General features: G+C 40.2%; 1 long non-coding RNA gene across 1 annotated transcript; it reads right to left on the reverse strand.

The window, feature by feature from the left end:
• Positions 1-2,826: 2,826 nt before the first annotated feature.
• On the reverse strand, positions 2,827-5,837 carry LOC116720407 (uncharacterized). The gene is made up of 2 exons (XR_004339380.1): positions 5,719-5,837; positions 2,827-3,351 (listed from the first exon to the last, which is right to left on the reverse strand). It is a non-coding gene; the product is annotated as an uncharacterized LOC116720407 (long non-coding RNA).
• Between the last annotated feature and the right edge of the window lie 9,082 nt (positions 5,838-14,919).

Raw genomic sequence — 14,919 nt, forward strand, 5'->3', positions numbered from 1 at the left:
AAACACAAATTAATAATTCTGGGTTTTCATTATCTGTAAACCATACCCATCAAAATAACTGAATCACACATTTTCTGTCCACTCGACTTTTATTCTTAAAGTGAACGAAGATGTATTGGAAGAAAAATGGGATAAGTGGATAACTTATAAAATGTCAATAACTGCTGTACGCCAAGTTGTTTTTGCTTGTTGCTGTCACCTAAGATTATTTGTGTACTTAATTTTATTTTGCTTATTTTACTGGGGGGTGGGGGGGGGGGGGGGGGGGGGGGGGGGGGTTTACAGCTTTTTGTTTAAAAATAGAAAAATATAAGGTAAAGTTAAATTATCAAAATTACAAGAAATAAAGGCTTGAAAGATTTCTGTGTGCATTGAATTTGAATTTATGAAAATTTTGCTTTCTCACCGTATTCAATTTTTAAGAAGTACTTCCTACTACAAGTCAATAAAATGACAATAAAATGCAACAGAAACTCCATGTTACATGTTAAAATGCAGCTTGATAAATCCAGCGTAATACGCTGGATTTATCAATCCAGCGTATTGGATTGATAAATCCAATACGCGACCTCAGCCCCCATCCCGCGGCCCACACCCACCAGATCGCTGGAAGGACAATTACACACGCCACCTCAAAGTGTTTCTTATTTAAACAGTCGTCATGCAAGCAGTCTTTATCGGATGGCGATAACAGGCAGAGCAGATGAAGACTCGTGAACTCCGAAATTAAACCGAGACAGATCTGACCCGCCAGAGCTTTTTATGTGGCCCTCTGGACTCCAAATTACATCTTTAAGTCACTCTGGTTTTTTCACAAATACAGGAAATTCACACAAAATCAACAGATCCCCACATTTTTTTCTCAAATTTAACCAAAAACATTTGGTCTAAGTGACTGCTGCCTCAGCCTTAGTTGATGTAAAGTTATGGTCTGTGTCCAATACAGCGATTAATAAAAAGTCACACTAAACAACAACGAACATGTCTTAAAACGTTCTTACAAATATTTCTAAATTAGCACCAAAAAAAATCTGTGATTTTGATTACAAAAAAAAAACAATCACAAATCCCGGATGGACTGATCAGTGTGAAAAGATGTTTAATATTATTTAATTTCTTATTTAATTAATGTTCTTCAAAAGGTAAAATCGGCATGGTGCATGGTTCATTCACTCACAGGCGGTATTTTACGATTCCCTTGAGCCCAGAGTTGGTAAAGCAACAACCCTGGGGCTCCAAGCGAGTCACTAAATAATTCCTGGATCAAGTTGCTAAATAGGAGGTGATTGTCTGCTAATGGGTGTGATCTGGGAATCCTGCGTGAATTAGTCGGTCTAATTCAGAAAAGGAAGGGCGGTGAGACTCTCAGATGTGGGTATGTGGGTGGGTCTACCTCTATGAACCAGCTAAAAGAGATTTCCCACAAATCCCGATTAGGCTGATATTCTCCTGGATTAGGAATCTCAGTCAGTACCCACTGAATGGAGAGCTGGCTACGTCTCAGCCTCTCAGAGAGGGCAGTAAGGTGGGACGGGGTTAGCATGTCAGACTAAGAGTGAAAACTAATGAATGCTTATCATTTTTGAACCCTTCCAGACCAAACAGAGTGCCTGCGATCCAGCCAAATTTTTGCAGCACCGTAATTCCGCCGCACTTTGTGCTATCTAGAAAATTCCAACGGTTTATGAAAGGGGAGACGTTGCGCTTTCCAGCCAATATCGGGATATTACGGTAATTTCACCCCCCCCCCCAACGTAGCAGGGACTGAAATTAATCTGAGGGCCGCTGTTTTAATAGACGATAAATTGTGAAAATATCTTGCTAGATATTGAAAGTTCTGGCTGTTATGGATAAATGGGCAAATATATTTACTTTGCGTACAATTAAAGTAAGCAAAAAAATATCCAGGCGGAGATTTGAAACTTCGGTCATAAAGGGTTAACCCTAGCATCAACTTTTCATATATATATAAAAAACATAGTTTATAATGCATATCTCTAACTAAACAACTCAATAAAAATATTTCACCACAAACTAAGGCATCCAGTGTATGTTGTGCATGTAGACACACACTTTGACAAACTGCTCCCTTCTGCCCTTCAACTTCTTTAAAAAAATACATATATTAGTGCTGTTAGCGCTAATGTTGACTTTTGCAGGCAACATGCTTGCCTTCATCAATCATTAGTTAACATCTCCGCTTGATAGACCTCCACGGTCTCTGTGTGCAGTTGAGTTGATCAGGATGTGCTGACGTGGTTGGAGCTGCTCTGTGTGGTTGGACATACTTCAGGTCAGGTTAAAGTCATGTTAGTGCCCAGTAACCTGGTAACATGTTAACATTCTGGGTTTAATAGAGGGTGTACTTTTCACCTTTATAGTTGTGTGTATTGACTGTTTGGGAAGTCAACGTGTCCAGTAACCTGCATACAGAATGATCTCAGTTCTTAATATGTATGGAAAGGTTATTGATATCAAGGTACGTCAAGCTTTTCAACATAGAACTAAAATAATACTTTCCTAATGTTATCTTAATGAGAAGTGAGAACTTCAGTCACTATAGAAGAATAATGGTGGGTTTTTCATTAAAGTTTGATTTTATTTCGTTGTGACTTTTTGTCTAACTCAGTTAGCTTCAGTTCTTAGAGTGTGTTTGCTTGTTTTTATGAACTGTTATTATTATACGTATATTATTCAGTTGCAGTTTAGTTTTCACCGGTTATAGTAGTAGTTTTAGTTTTTTCATACTTTGGTTAGTTTTTCCAAAGTATGAGGTCAAAGCACTGCATGGTGATTATGTGCACATTGAATACTCAACAGAAGATATGATTGTCAAAAAATGTACTTCATTGTTGTTGAACATCAACTGGCCTGGTTGTCTTCTCCCTCGCTTTTCTCATTCAGTTTATTCACTCACACAATTTTAATACATCGCATGAGGAGCTTACGACATACTTGTTTTACCAGATAATATGGATCACAAATCAACACAGACCATAACTGCAAAGTTATAGTGAGTGAATCAGGTCTCCAGGGAAGCTATTTAACGCCTGTGAAGAAATTCCATGCATTTTATTATGCAAGTGTTTGAAAGAAAGAAAACAACAAAACGCACATCATTCATTCCTCATCCCATCCCTGTACAACAGATTATGTTACCTCAGAACAGTCAAATACAAGTCCTACAAGTGGTCACCAATGTATAAACAAAGCAATTTAATCTTTGTTATTTAAAACAATTAAACTTTTTCAAATTGTTTTTCTTCCTGTTGCTGTCGACGTTTTGCGGACCAGCGTAAGCGCCGCCAGGAGGAGAATGGAGTGCCGTAAACTGTCCTCAGTTGACGTAAACTGTGGGGGAAAAAGTCAATTTCACATCAGTGTAAAAGGCCAACAAAGAGATTCATAAACCCAAAAACAAAGGGTGTTATGTGTATAATTTCAGTGTTTTAGTTAGTTTTATAAACACACAATATAGTTCCGGTTACTTATAGTTTTTTCCCCCCATTAATTACCGTTTTTATTTATTTCAGTTTACAAAAATGTCTCCTCAATTTCAGTTTTTGTTATTTTGTTAGCTCTAGTTGACCGCATCAACCTCGGTCCCCGCCCACTGACTGACTGACTGAAGGAACGCTGCAACACTCGACGCAAGAAGCACAAATGAAAATCATTTAAAACTCTGCATCGCACGCAAAAAAGAAAGAAAAAAAAAAAGTCCAGGAAAACAGGCCGCGTTAAGAGAACCCGTCCGTCCGTCCTCCTTCCTGAGCCGTCTTTCCTTTTAAGGTCAGAGATGCTCACAGAAACACATCCACAGACTTTTTGATCCGAGAGGTGCATTTGATCCAGGGAAATTCCCTGCTATATTGCTGTTGGAGGCTCCTCTTCCTCCACCTTCCAATAAAGAAAGAAATGCATTTCATTTTCTTCCTTCATCCAACTCTTCTGAAGCTTCTTAAGGTTTGCCCTGTAGCGATGGAAGCTTTTACACGCTCCACTCCTGTTTTTTTTCTTCTTCTTCTTCTTTTCCTCGTCTTGAAGCTAATCTCAATCTGCTTGTTGTTCCTGGCCCTCTGATCCTCACGCAGCGCGGCCGCCAATAGTTTCCATAGGTCATGGTGTCCTACTTCAAACAACTGCCTTTAAGTAGTTCAGAAAACCTTCGCCGTGCTGATGAATGGCGCTCTCATAGAAGCAGAGTGGCTGAGAAAGTTTCTTGGTCCTTTCAAACTTTCCTTTCATGCAAAAGGTCAGATCGGATCTTCACACTTTGAAATCCCAACTTCTGGATGTGGTTGTTATTGTGTTACGCATTAATAAAGCGGTTCAGCGTTCCATTCTCTTTTAGGCCTACTGCTCTCTTTAATTTTCGCTTTTCTTTTCTTTTTTTACGTTCTTTGAAAAGGGAAATTAACTAAAACAGCCTTCGGTTAAAATCCAGAACATAATTTAAAGACATTTTCACCCATCTGTTCTGTCAAACCAAACAGAGAAGCAAATGTCAGTTTTACCTCTTGGAAGACATTAATCCCCATAGACTACATGTAAGTAATTATGGCTGGATGCTTTTAGAAAACTATCCTCGTTCGTACAAATATTGTGAGTTGTAGCTGAAATATCACAGGTGACATTTCTAAAACTGTTACAAAAAGGTGTTGTTGTTGTTTTGTTTTTTTTTTCTTCCTCCAGGCTTTAGAGCACAGCTATGTGAATATTTGCTCTTCACTAAAAGTGCTGTTAGGGGAAACGCACATTACGGCGTCTGAAATAACTCGTGCTTTTTCCTGCACCTGGATTTCCCGTCTCCCCCAACGGTGGCAGTTAACCTTTGTTCAAACCGAGCGACTCTCAGCGAGGCGAGACCGCAGCTTTTTCCAGCCCGTGATATTTTCCCAACGTGAGGGGCGAGCCGAGAAAAAAAAAAAAAAAAGACAAACTTTGACTCAGGTTTGATTTGTTTTTTTTTTTTTAATTTAAACTTCGGAACAAAGCGTCATAAGTGTTACAGAAAAAGAAAAAAAGAGCACGAGTCGGCGCAAAACGACGTGCACAGCCGACGTTACGGAGCGCGTAAATATAGATGTCACGCAGCCCCGTGAAGGAAAGCCACTTCCCCAAAAAAGTTGACATCTGGGGAAGCTCAGGTGGGTTTTTTTCTGTGTAAATATGCACAGTTGTGGGTTTTTTTCTTTTCTTTTTTTGCTAAGAAAAAAGATTGGCATGGAGACGCGGAGTAGAGGAAATACGTCAGCAGACGGGGGACTACTAACCTCTGAAACAAACCCATCCTTTCACAGACAAACTGGAGTAAATTCAGTCTCAGTGTAGAGGTGTGTGTGTGGGGGGGGGTGTGTGTGCGTGTGTGTGTGTGTGTGACTCTGCATAGTAAGGTTCATTGTCTCATAGTGCATGGAAAGGTGGTAAAAACTGGAAATTAAACTTATTTTTATAAGTTGTATAACGACAGTTTTGAGTGTGACTAAATCATATGTGAATATCAATACGTATGGAGAAGACTCATCACTGTAAAGGCATACGGCCTGTAAGTTAAAGCTGCAGTATGTAACTTTTATACCAACAAATATAGTTTCAACACATTTGTTTAAACTATACTGACAGTATAGTAGTTTGTGAAAAGAAATTCAAGCTCCTCCGCCTGCTCCTATTGCTATCGGCAGAAAGACACGTCAGAAACAACCAATCATTGTTCCTCACCATGCAGGTCGTCATCCGTCTCGCCAGGACTGAGAAGAATATCCTCCATTCCACGGCAGAGAAATGTTTCCGACCTGGCCGATGTCGGAAGAGCCTTGGGTGTGAAAATGTATTTTAAAAATCAAACATATTTTTCTATTAAAGTTTCTTACTGCAGCTTTAAAGGGGCAGTATGATGTAAAATCAACTTTTGAGAGCTTTTACATCATATTAAAATGTTATCTCTTCATCAAAAACACACCGGGGGTGTTGCTTTGATTCCTTCATGCATGTTTGAGAAATCCTTTAATCTCCCACGGCAACCATCCAGCTGTGCAAAACGCCTGGGTGGACCTAGCTCCGCCTTCGAGATGAAGCTCCTCCTCTGAGCTGCAGTTTCCAAGTTTCCGAGCTTCAGCCTCTTAGCGCAGCCCTCCACCGTCCAGCTCCTTCAGACTAGCCAGCGACAATCACCAAACACTTAGTGGAGCTTCATATCTGCTGCACAACGCTGGTAAAAAAATAAATAAATAAATAAAACATTGTTAAAGGGCTAATAGAAGAGCCATGTTGTGATGACTTTGTGAAGGTTTCTTAAAGAGACAGAGGCCCAATTTCAAGGCGTTGAATCTAGAAGGAAAATTTTTTTCAATCATACATGAAATATATGACTTCATATATGTCATTTTTATAACAGCTGAAGGTAACATAGTTACTTGATCAAGCTGTAAAATGTCACTGAGTGCCTGGAAAACACATAACACTGCCCCTTTAAGAGTTGCTGTCCTGCTGGATTGCTCAATATGTCTTCATATCGACTCTGGCCAACTTCCTTGCCCACACTAAAGAGAAGGATCCCCTCATCATGATGCTGCCACAGGGATGTCATGTTCAGACACATGTACAGTTTTGAGCTGACCGCAGCTCAGTTCTCCTCTGTTTAGATCTCTCTCCCACCTGCTTGCCGGACCTCTGCCTCCAGTGGTCCATCCCCTTTTAGAAATGACAACATCCACTCTCCGAAAAGCAAATACAATCAGCTTTTCGCAAACGGCTTTTCATGAAGGGGCACTTTAAACGCAGCAGAGAGACAGAGAGCCTGAATGAAGTCCTGTGTGCACATGCAAACTAATTATTTAATTTGAGCTCCAGTGCATTCCAGAGGCGAGGTAATAGCCGGGCTGCTCACCGGGAAACGAGGCCATTTCTCTGCCGTCTCCCTCTCTAGTTGAAGTATCATTATATCGGACTGGACCCAGCACCTGCCTTAGAAATTAAAAGTTTTTGATCGCACATATTTAACTACCCCAGAGTCCCAAAAATTAATATTTTTTAGACTTTCACTATATTGTCTTCTTGTCTTGACTACCGCAACGCCCGGTATTTCTGATTGGAGGACAATCTGAGCTCTCTCATGTAGAATGCAGCTCCTCATCTGTTGGAAAACTTTTAGAAAGTTTTCCCGTGAAGTTGGAATTAAATTTAAAATTTGAATTTTTATTTTTAGATCAATGCACAAGGGAAGGCGGACCTGCACTGCTCCTCCTTACTGTTCATCAGAACTTCTGAGCTGCTTTGTGTCTTTAAATTGTGTTGCATAAATAAAGTAATTTGATTATTTGACTTCTAATTTGAATTGCAAGGAAATGTCTACAAATTTAAAAAATATAACGAAGAAAGAATAAATAAATACAAAAATCAGCAGCAAACAGAAAAAAAAGAAAAACAAAACTGAAAAGTTGCATCTCATTTACTGTCAGACAGTGAGGAAAAATGTTGTTTCTATATACGTATCTGAATCAATGTGAGTTCATCTTCTGCAGCACAGCAGAAGATAAATGTGATTTTTTTGTGGATTCCAGTCGGATTTGCTTGAAGTAAAACCGATTCTTCCGACTTTTAAAAGACCAAATCGTTTGCTGACGAGATGCAACGTGACGGCTGTGATTTTTGACGCCATAAATGGTTGAAAATCACCTTATGTTGATTTTTTTTTTGTTATTTCTTGCTCGTCAGTCTCTCTGCCGCAACCTGCTGCCCCAGACGTTTATTTTTTTGGACTTGCTCACCTGGTCGCCTTAGGACTTGATTTCAGACATGAAATGAAATTAACTCAAGTTCAGGCAGATGATCAGGCCTCAGGAGCAGTGTGATATAAGTAGGGAAGAAATCTTTTAAAACATATTTTCTGTATAGTGTCTGCTTTATCATGATAGATGACTTGCATGTGGATTTCGCTGATCTGTTCCAATAAGTTTGGCTTAATTTATTGCAGGAGATTGCGTCTGCTCGCATGTTTTATATCCGAATCTGTAATGATCAATACAGTTAGAGAGAAAAACATATTTTCTACATTTGTTTTTGAGGGCCGCTTAATTATTTTATTATGTAGTGTTATAATCGCTAAAATGTGTTCAGTTTCTAATAGAACGGTTTTATTATATGAATTGTGATAATTGTGCATTTCTGAATTAATGTGCTATGTTTTTAATATTATATTAAGTGCAACGGTTTTTTGTACTACTTTTTTATGAGGTGGACCCCAGTAGCTATTGTTACAGCAACGGCTACTGGGGATCCAAACATGCAAACAAACAAACAGTTTACACAAATCACAAAAAAAAACAAATTTCATATATATATATATATATATATATATATATATATATATATATATATAAAGAACTGGTCACCAAATTAAAAGGTGGATGGGTTCAGGAATGGAAATGTTGGTGCAGAGAGAGAGAAACTAAAAGTGAGGTGACTGACATGAAAAATATTCCAGACATGCACCTCCATGTAATGGCTAACCCAGCTACACACACACGCAGAATCGCGGCCTTTTCACTCACTTTCCATAATGTTATCTGATTTGGGGAACTTCCTGTTTACGCTTCATTTGATGGCAATGGTGCAGCATTTGCAAGTTGAGCCCGACGACGTTTTTTCCTCTCCACCTGGCCAACTACAGTATTTCTCCTCACAATTCTTAAACGAGAAGACGAAAACGTTGCGGTTTTGCGTCGCATTAATAACCACTGACATCATCCTCACACTCCATCATCCTATTGTGAAGTATCTGTCTCTCCCTCTCTCTCCAGATAAGTCAAGGAGTAACACAAAGAGCCAGTAAAAGCAGCTTCTCCGTTCCTTTGGTCCCTGTTGTCCTGCTGCTTGTTCAGTAGTGGCTTACTGCTAAAGAGCCTCAAATGGCCACATTTTCTTTCATCTCGCTCCCTTTTAAAATGTTTTTTATGTCTAATGCAAATAAACACACACACACACATTCTGACTCACGCACTGTGCGCACACTCGTTGCTCTCTAATGTCCTGCCACGCAGGTGTGTGTTAATCTTTTAAATCCAATAATAATAGCAAGCCTGATCTTCATACAATGCCATTGATTTCAATGGAACAGCTGTGGGGCGTGTTTACAGATTAATAGACAGGTTCACCAGAATAAACATGCACATATCTGTGCACCCAAACACACACACACACACACCCGCACGCACACTCACACACAAGTTCAAGTCTTTGAGGTTGGAGGGCCTCATTGCCATCACATTAATCTTGAGCTCAATCCAGAGATTTCAGTCCGGACTTTTGCTCGGCCACTTTAACACTTTAATATCACTTCCAGGCAGAAGAAACCTGTCAGTCAAATTAAAGGATTACATTAAAACCTAAATCATCCGCAGGTATGAATACGTTTGGGTTTAACTGCATGTGTCACAGGATTTATGAAATCAGATTAAAGATCAATTAAGCAAGTGTGAGTGGAAATTCCCAGCTTAATCCCTTTTCCCGATTTTTATCAAAGCAACTCCCGTCCTGGAGATGCCACGCCGCAAACGAGAGATCACGAAGGACCAGACAGAGACGGAAAACCATGAGCTTTTGTGTCGCTGACTAAATTGCGGTCGCAGGTGTGACGATCAGGAAAGAGGATTGTGGGTAGGGAGCAGAAATAACAACGTGCAGTCAATTGAAACAGTTTGGACACTCCATTAACTGAGGTTTTTCAAAAAATAATTACTTCAAATATTAACATCTAATTACTATTTCTTGACCCTGGAAAAGAAAGAGAAGTTTTATAGCTAAGAACAAAGCCAGGACGTCCTACACCCTAGCAGCTAGTCTTACCTCGTCTATGCTTAATATCAGTGTGAGGATTTAAATCGACCAGGACTATTTATTTCTTATTTCTCTGCCAGGCTTTGGTGTATTTTGTGGCATGTTTGGGGTCATTGTCATGTTGCACAATTTAGACTCATCTCTCCCTATGTTCTCTGTAGCAAACGTTTGACTGGCCTTCATGTTTTTCTTGGAGAACAAAATATTCCTGCTTGCCCACCTCCCATGAAAGCTAAACCTGTGAAGTCTGTATAAAATTAGTAAACATAAATCTTTAGATCAACAGTGGCCAGATCCTGGTGAAGCTCCTGTGAGGACATTTAAGGTATTTGGAGACTTAATTTAGCATTGTGTGGCCCGTTTTCAGAGTACGCTAGCTTGGTCTGCTAGATCTGAACATGTTGGCAGTTGTTTTGGAGGTCAGTGTGCGGCATTATGACCAAAATTAAGACTATTGAACACCTGGTGGTGACTACTTCCCTGTCACAGGAGGCTATATCTTAATCCAAAGCTAGCTACTGATATGATTAATGACACCTGCGTGACCAGCGCTGGCGAATGAGAAAGAGACTGCCTACTCGCGTTAGCATTTCAGACGCTATAGACTATCATGCCAAGGCTGGTCACCCACTGGATTGCCTTCTTTCTTTCATTAGCACAGATAGGCTAGCCTTAGCATCGAAACTGTTGGCATTAACACTGTACAAGCTAACGATTAGCATGCCTAGACTATTTGCCCATTTTACCGGACTTGTTATTCTTCCTTTAAAGAAAACTTTATCAAGACAAATGGTTAACGTAAAATATCGGTAAGCAACATGTGTTACATGTACTGACGTGTTATTTTTTACAGAATTTACTGCGATGCAACGTGACATCAACAGACCTACGCTCAGTGAACGTGGCTGAAGTTGGCATGTAATTTGTGAAATGACTAAAGAGCGATTCCACGTAACTTTTTTTCCACTACCGCTCTATTTTAGAAACTTCCATACTTTGACTCTTAAAACCTGGACCAGATTATTTTACACTAAAAGCAGAATATGTGAAAACCCAGTTTGTTTAATTGATCGATTGACGAGTACTGTACCTCCGTTCTTTTAAAAACATTTTTGTCCCTTAGCAAAGTCACAGACAACTTTTTCAATCTCACCAAAAGTGTTCACTAAACTGAATAGCAAAGAATGAAGGAGGGTAAACTTACATCAAAATGCTGTGTGTTCATGCTACCTAGTCTAGCTATCTATTACATGTTACAGCAAATTTTATACACTCTGACAGGGTGCACTGTTTACTTATATGTTTACATGACTGCATGAGACACGACCTGTTGCTATGCATTCACAACAGTGCCACGGGAATTGCAAAAACAGATGGAGACTAATACTAACAATATATTTAGTGTCATGTTCAGTTAACAGAGCAACAAAAACAAGCAACAAGAACCGTTTCCTGTGGACGTCGTTACGTAACCTCACGTTTAACTGAAGGGCAAGGCAAATGTTCCCCATCTTGCTTCTCATATTGTACATGAAGACAGACGCAGCGGATACGTTATTAATGATCTATTGTACATTATGGAAAAGACTGTTCGTCCAAAAACAGACGGGGGACTTTACAGGTCTGAGACAATGGAAGAAATATAGGAAAACAAACCCAATGACATCACCAACAAAATCATAGAGAAGCAACCGAACATGTCAGAGGCAGAAATGAGTAGAAAGACATGGAAAAGGCGTAAAAAAAGAAAAGAAAAAAAAGGAGTGATGTCACAAGCATAGGGGGATTCGATTACTGGAAAATGTGATTGAGGTAGTTAGATGTTTTAAATTTATGTCAGGGCGAGTGGCAGCACAGGCGAGACAGAGCAATGTAATGAGGAGAGGGATTAAAAGGAAGGTAGAAATCAAGGTGAGAGGATTAAAAATGACGTAAAAAAAAACATAGGCAGGAAGCGAAAAGTGAGAGAAGAGGGTGAAATAAAATGGAAGAAGTGGCGTTAAAGAAAAGAAAAGAGAGTGGTTGACTGATAAGTACCAAAGGACAGCAACACGGGGGAAATGAACAAATGATGGGACCGAGAAGATTGCAGATTGAGGAAGATGGTAAGAGACGGTACTGAGACAGAGCATGAATGAGTAGATGAAATCTAGATTCATGAAGTAAGGAGTGAAATAAACCAATTAATGAAAGAAAACTATAACCTTTGATACTTTCAATTACTTGTGAGCCTTAAGGCAAAAATATAATTTCAGATTCTGAAAGCTCACCCACATTAACACATAACAGAAAATCATCCATGAGGACTTTGATTTAAATTTGGGGCGTGTTTGGGCCGACCTTCGCACATTTCAGTTTAAAAGGGGGAGAGACTCGTGAAGCAAGAAGCAGCAGCAGAAGAGGGGAAGCTGAGGGAAAGAAAGAGGCCATGATGTATGGCAGAAAGGAAGACAGGAGGTAATTAGTGCGGGAGAGAAGGAGAGAAAACATGTTCCTCATTAAAGCCACAGCTGAGAGCGAAGCGCCGCAGCTCTTTCATCAGTGATCTGCTGCGCGCCTGCCAAGTGTAAAAGTGCACACAGCCATGCAGCTGCATGCGTGATGTTACGTGTCAGGTCAGAGCCGGGGGGCCGTAACTGAGCGACTGACTAATTGTGCTGTCTGCTCACCATAAGAAACACACTCCCAATGCGCGCACACGCGCACGCACACCCACACACACACACCGTGATTATGCAATCATCATCATCAGTATAATCTTCTTGGCTTAGAAATTTTTTCTCCATTTTTTTTTTCTTTTTGCCCCCTCAGAGAATGAATATCGGCACGTCTACCCTGTCTTCTAGAAATCCTCCGCTCTGCATGTCTAATCCCTAACCAGTGCTTACATTACACCATGCTGTTACCCCACTAAACATCAGTAGGGGACATTGACATTTTATTTTCAGCTCTAATACTTAGGGGGAGTGTTGCTTTGATTCCTTTATGCATGTTTGAGAAATCCCTTTATCTCCCGTGGCAACCGTTCAGCTGTGCAAAACGCCTGGTGGGACCTAGCCCCGCCTCCCAGGATGAAGTCGAGTCAAAATTTATTCATGTAGCTCATTTACAACTACCTCAGTGGGCCAAAGTGTTTCGCAATATTCACAAGAAGAAGGAGAATTACTTTATTCATCCCAGCAGGGAAATTATTTTGCAGACAGGAGCTGCGTCTGCAGGCAGCCAGCTGAGCCGGCGCCATTTTTTGAAGGAGGACATGCGGCAAAGGTCGTCGGGACCAGGAGTCTAAGGCCTCCAAATGTGGGGCGTGCTAACCCCCTGCGCCACCACAGCACGCCCCATAACAACAGCACAGGTAGATGAATGATATGACAAAAACTAAAATTTTAGTAAAAATAATAAGAGAATTAGAAAATTGGCAGAAAGTAGGAAAAACTAATAATATGAATAAAACCCCAAGATGTACTTGATATCAAAACATTTTTATAACAAGTGAAGATAATACAATTACTTGATTGTGCTGTAAAATGGCACTGTGGTTGGAATATAATGTACATAATATTGCACCTTTGAAATGATATTCTGCTTTGGTTCAGTGAGATCTCTTTTGTTATTTTATCCTGTAAGTTTTTGTGTTTTTTTCATTTATCACATTTTGCACATTGCTGCATTTCAAAAATGCCACATAAAATACTTTGTCAAATCACGACTGTAATTCCTGCTGTAAAGAGACAGATTTGAATTATGGCGTGCAGACTTTTAATCTGGGTTTTACATAAACACAAAGGGGCGAGGATCAGAAATTATAAGACTCCCACACACAGAGACTGACTTTCAAAGCCGATTTATTCTCATTTCATTGCTCGACTTGCATCAGGTAAACAGTTTATTGTGCCGATTAGCAGCCATCCTAATTCCCTTATGTCGGCGTTATGCCTTAAAATCCAGTAAATCTCTTTCTCTGCCAAGACAGTTTTAACTGGATCAAAAGTGTTGACATGAGTTCTATACACTCTTAATTCCCCACAAAGCCAATTTCATTCGGATTGTCCGAGAATATGTTTGCAGAGACAACTTGTCAAGATTTATATTATTCCTCAGAAGAAAGAGAAAGTCTCCTTCTCTCTGTCTGTTGTCTTTCTACAGAGACACACACACTCTAAACACTCGCACACATGTCCACATTCGCCACAGAACTACCTTAAGCATTTGCAATTTACCGTCTCCACATTGTGAAGGTGATAAAAACCTGCTCAGGCGTATAACACAAACCACCGCCGTTGACATTCATCATATTGCGCTTTTATGTGACATGTCAGTGACGTTTATGACAGCCCGGAGCTGTTTCACCTTCCGTCCGTCCTGCACGAGTCTGCTCGTCCGCGCGCGCGCCTGTGTGCGCTCGTTCGCCCGCGCGCGCAAACCGGAGTGTCAGCCACAGTTCAGCTGGCGCTTAAACACCGAGCAACAAGTGAAAATCAAAACACGGACAGCTGGTCCCGCTGCCCACGGCGGACTGTTTGCTGTGGAAGAGTTAGCACAGACAAACACAAAGTGGAAAAGAGACAGACGGAACAGGAAGGAGGAGAGAGAAAAGGTATTCATGGCTGTTCACCGTTAAGAGGCGTCTGAAGGGCGGCTCAAGCGAATGCTAATATGAATGCTAACGTCTTAGAAATGGCTTATTCTGAAGGCAAACCGTATTGTTGACGCGACATATTCCCGTTTTAACCCTCTATGGCATGACTTTTTATTTTTTGGGGGAAAAAATATTTTCCTGCATTCTTTGGGAGCTTGGTGGTCCCTAATTACATGTCAATCATAAAATCGGACTCTGACACCTCCTGGAACCAGATTTGGGTTTGTTGCCTCAGGGTAACATTGGTCTAGAACACCAAGATTTTCTACACTGATTATGAGAAATGAAATACAAATCAAACAAAAACTATATTCATAAAAAAACTTTTTTTCGGACAAAAATATGTCAAAAATCATGCCCCCCAAAAAATAAAATAAAGGAGCAATGTGAGGTACAGATATGTGGTTTGTTGCCTGAGGGCAACGCCATGCCATAGAGGGTTAAAG

The sequence above is a fragment of the Xiphophorus hellerii genome, chromosome 5, assembly GCF_003331165.1.
Source record: "Xiphophorus hellerii strain 12219 chromosome 5, Xiphophorus_hellerii-4.1, whole genome shotgun sequence".
Taxonomy (NCBI): domain Eukaryota; kingdom Metazoa; phylum Chordata; class Actinopteri; order Cyprinodontiformes; family Poeciliidae; genus Xiphophorus; species Xiphophorus hellerii.